The sequence below is a fragment of the Neomonachus schauinslandi genome, chromosome 4 (assembly GCF_002201575.2).
Source record: "Neomonachus schauinslandi chromosome 4, ASM220157v2, whole genome shotgun sequence".
Lineage (NCBI taxonomy): Eukaryota > Metazoa > Chordata > Mammalia > Carnivora > Phocidae > Neomonachus > Neomonachus schauinslandi.
In genome coordinates, this window is record NC_058406.1 from 11,158,462 (window position 1) to 11,163,079 (window position 4,618).

At 41.7% G+C, this 4,618-nt stretch overlaps 1 non-coding gene across 1 annotated transcript; it reads right to left on the reverse strand.

The window, feature by feature from the left end:
- Window positions 1-4,265: 4,265 nt before the first annotated feature.
- LOC123324746 lies at window positions 4,266-4,397 on the reverse strand. Its single transcript, XR_006540013.1, has one exon. It is a non-coding gene; the product is annotated as a small nucleolar RNA SNORA70 (small nucleolar RNA).
- Window positions 4,398-4,618: the final 221 nt, after the last annotated feature.

A 4,618-nucleotide genomic window follows, 5' to 3' on the forward strand; every position in this document is an offset into this window, starting at 1 on the left:
AATATTACATCAAATTTGAAATTCAGTGTAATAAGAACATTTTATTGGAACATCTTCACACTCATTTGCTTACATTTTGTCTGTGGCTACTTCTGAGCTACAATGAGATGATATGGCAGGTGAGTGGCCGCCACAGAGACGATATGGCCCATCAAGCCCAACATGGTATAGTCCGGCCTTTTACAAAAGAAATTGGCTGACGCCTGGACTAGACCAGCAGTTCCCGTTCTGTTGGTGGGGAATTGAGGCGCACAGAGAGGAAAGGACCAGGCTGAGATCACACAGTCTGCCAGTGGCCAAATGAGAACCCTTTGGGTTCCCTGTTAGGGCTCTTTTCAACTATCCTACCACCTCAAAGTGATTAAGAAGCGTCCTGGTTTATCATGACAATGACCACTTGGTCCTTGGTCCTTGGTCCTTTTGTATGTTTTCTCTCAGCGTCTTTCCACACACAGGCCTGATGTAGGCTTTAGAATGAGCCGGCTGCATCTGTAACCTCAAGAGGGCAGCCCTGGCTAAGGTGACTCCAAAGTGCAAAGTCTTATCCAAGAGAACCAAAATCCCAAATCCAATCAATATGTTGTCCTGTCCCCCCATCCCCACCCAAAAGAAAGAAAATAGGTCAGAAGGGCCTGAATTGGTTTTGATGATGATCTGCATATATACGAGTAGAAATGTAAGACAGTTTCATCATATTTTAAACCAGTTGCCAAAGGTGAATTCGAGCACACAAAAAAAATCCCCACATCTGGCTAGAACAGAAGGCACGGAAGCCAAATCAGTGGCAAAAGAAAGCTAGGCATTTCAGAGAGAAACACCCACACATTAAACACACACACACACACACACTTTTCTGAGTATTGGGGGGACATAGAGAGGAAATTAGTTCTCCCACGGCCCTAGGGACAGTTTTAAGTAGGCGAGTGGAGCTGTGCTCATGACCCAGATTTGTCCTCGTTCTGAGTGGGCTGAAGAAGAGTTTCCATCTCTTCATTTGGGGAAGGCTAATGATAAAATGGGGCTAGTGGGGCTTGCAGCCTAGTATCAGGGAGGTATTTATGAAGCATAATTAATGTTTGCAGCGGGTTTGGGGATCCTCCAGATTAAAAGGTGCCCTGTGCAAGGTGCAAGATGGATGGGTGTTACTTCGAGGGCAGATACATTCTGTGGGTATCACCACTGTTGTTGTTTACTAAGGACAAAAGTAGGTTAAGACTATGTGGCACAATCCTTCAACGTGACCCAGAACAGAGGAAACCTGTATAGGGAGACTATCACATCAAATGGTGTAGAGAAATTTCACGGAGAATGCACAAATCCCCAGAGGCAGAATGGTTGGCTTCATGACACCTAATCATGCTAGAAGAAATCTGGTGGGGCTAAGTGGAAAAACACATATGGCACTTCCGTCTTTACAAGGAAGGGGGTTGAGTTGCATTACTCAGCGCACCTATTTCCTCAGCCTGAGCTTGACTTCTGAGATCTTCTGAGAACTGAGTATTTTTTCAAGGTAATCCTAAAAGGCCTGGTGCTGGGTAACAGCAGGAAGTAGGTTGGAAGTCTAATTAAGCATCCCCATATTACAACACTTAAAAACACTTAGGGGAATCCCAGTGAGTTCCTAATGTCTAATTCCTAGATTTAATCCTAAATTGCGCCACTGAATCCTCTTGTATGACCTTGGCTAATTATGTAATATCTAATCACCAGCGATAATGTTGAAAAACTGAAAATGATGGCATGAGTCGTTTTACTTCTCCTTGTAGATATTCCATCAGAACCAAAGATAAGGGCTTCTCCCAGGAATAAACCTTAGCATGGGGCACCTGGCTGGCTCAGTCGGTAGAGCACATGGCTCTTGATCTCAGGGTCATGAGTTTGAGCCCCAAGTTGGGGGTAGAGTTTACTTAAAAAACAAAGCAAAAAAAAAAAAAAAAAACCTTAGCATATAGGAAATAGCTTTCAAACTCCAACAATCAAGTATATTACTTACTTTAGTCCCTGGAATGGCAAGAAAATGGAAATGCACTGAATGGGATTTTTTTTCTTAGTTATTCTTATCAGATAGCACTTTGTCCAGATCAGTCCTATAATGTGTGCCAAGATCATATAGATTTATCATGAAAATAAATAGTCTGGTGTACTTGAGGTGTGTTAAGAAATTTTCAGCAGAGGGGCAGCTGGGTGGCTCAGTTGGTTAAGAGTCTGACTCTTGATTTCTGCTCAGATCATGATCTTAGGGTCATGAGATTAAGCCCTGCATCAGGCTCTGTGCTCAGTGCAAGTCTGCTTGGGATTCTCTCCCTCTCCCTCTGTCCCCCAACCCTGTCCCATGTGTGCAAGCTCTCTCTCTGAAATAAATAAATAAATAAATAAATAAATAAATAAAATCTTTAAAAAAAAATGAAATCCTCAGCAGAAACATCAGTACATTTGAAGTTTTATTATTACCTAGAAAAGTAAATCCACATCTCCAATACAGTATTTGCTTTGGAAATTATAATCTACCAAAAAACAAAACAAAACAAAGAAAGAAAAGGAGAGGTAATATAATACTTATGGGCTCGGTATTATAAATGTAACTTGAGGGATGCCTGGCTGGCTCAGTCAGAAGAGCATGTAACTCTTGATCTCGGGGTCTTTTTTTTTTAAAGATTTATTTATTTGACACAGAGAAAGAGAGAAAGGACAAGCAGTGGGAGCGGCAAGCAGAGTGAGAGGGAGAAGCAGGCTTCCCGCTGAGCAGAGAGCCCAACTCCAGGACCCTGGGATCATGACCTGAGCAAAAGGCAGACACTCAATTGACTGAACCACCCAGGTGCCCCAATGGGGTTGTGAGTTTGAGTCCCATGTGGGGTGTAGCGATCACTTAAATAAAAATAAAAATAAAAATAAAAATGAATAAATAAATGTAACTTGGGACTTAATTTATGACATTCACATAAAGCTAGCTGACTTAGATGGTTTTTTGGCCTTTTTATACTTTGTCAGCTCTGTGATGTAACGTGGGTTAAAAGGTCAAATCCCATTTTATGTAATGTTGTAGTCCATCCTTGAGTTTCAAGCCAGTTGACAGACACTTTAGGTTTTGATATATCCCTCTGAGGGGGGAAAAAAGTCTAAGTAACAATGACCATGTTTCCACATTTATATATTTCTCATTTAAGGAGTCAAAAAACTCAGTGGACTTTATCCTAACTCTCCCGATCATAAACACATCCGACGTGAATAGCTTTTCTCAGATGACAAAGCACTTTTACAGCTGTTCTCTGCTTTTATTGGATCTTCAAAACAACCCTGTGGGATAGATGGGGCATGGGTAGTGTAGATATTTAATAGATAATTCCTAAAATGAATTCAGTGAATATTTATTGAGCAACTACTGTTTGCCAGGCACTATTTTAGGTAACGACCAGTCGGTGGCAAATAAACCACACAAAGATCCTGCCAAAAACGTTTAAGGGACATACCCAAGAACATAGGGAGTAAATCAAAACCTTTTGGCCAGTGTACTGTGTCATCAGTCTCATATTAAGTTGGAAAAATGAAGCACAGATAACTTATGTATCTTGATGTTGTCTCTTAGCATAAGTGGTATTTCTCACACACACTCAACTACATCTCATCAGCATTTGCACCCATGTATTCTGGCTTCTGGCCTTCCACTAGATGAACTCTATCTGTCTGTCTATCACCTATCTATCTATCTATCTATCTATCTATCTATCTATCTATCTATCATCTATCTATCTATCATCTATCAATCATCTATCATCTATCTATCTAATCTATCATCTATCTATTATCTATCTATCATCTATCATCTATCTATTATTTTTGGATAGGAAGTAGGATTTATTGATGGGTATGAATAAGGAGAGAGCAGTGCCGAAGTTCTCATGAGTGCAGGGCATGCTGTGTGTTCAGAGGGCCACCATTGGTGATGTATTTGACCCCATGGCCACCTGGGATGCGCTTTTCAGCCACCATATCTTTAAATCCATTCACAATAAACCCAGTAAAACCACACTTCTTGAAGATGTGGATCTTCCTGCCTGCGGCCAGGGAACTTGGACTTGGCCCTGCCTAGAGTCTCAGTCACATGCTTCTTGGTAGCTCAATCACATGTTCTGCATGTTGGTACGGATGGACATGATGACCTGGCCGACGTGGGCCCTGGTCACTGTGCCCTGAGGCTTTCCAGAGGCACTTGCATACCTGTCTGGGGCCTAGATTGGGGATAGCATGAGGTCAGACATGAATGTCCCTGTCTCCAAGGTCCCTAAGGCAACTCATACAGGCAGCAGGCTGCATATACTACCAAGGAGGGGGCTGTTTGCAGCCCTTGCACACTGGGCCCCATGGGGAAAGAGCACATTAGGCTTAATTGGCTGCAGATAGATGAACGATTTTATACTCCTATACAAAGTCAGTTCCTTCCTCTATGCAGTTCTTCTCCCCTACTTAAGAACATGGATCCAGTCACACTCTCCTGCTCACATCAATTGTCTACTGTGTATAAGCAGGGTTCCCTCTCTCGCTGTCTCTCTCTCTCTGTCAAAAAATAAATAAAATCTTTTAAAAAGAAAAAAAAAAAAAAAAAAAAAAAAAAAAAAAA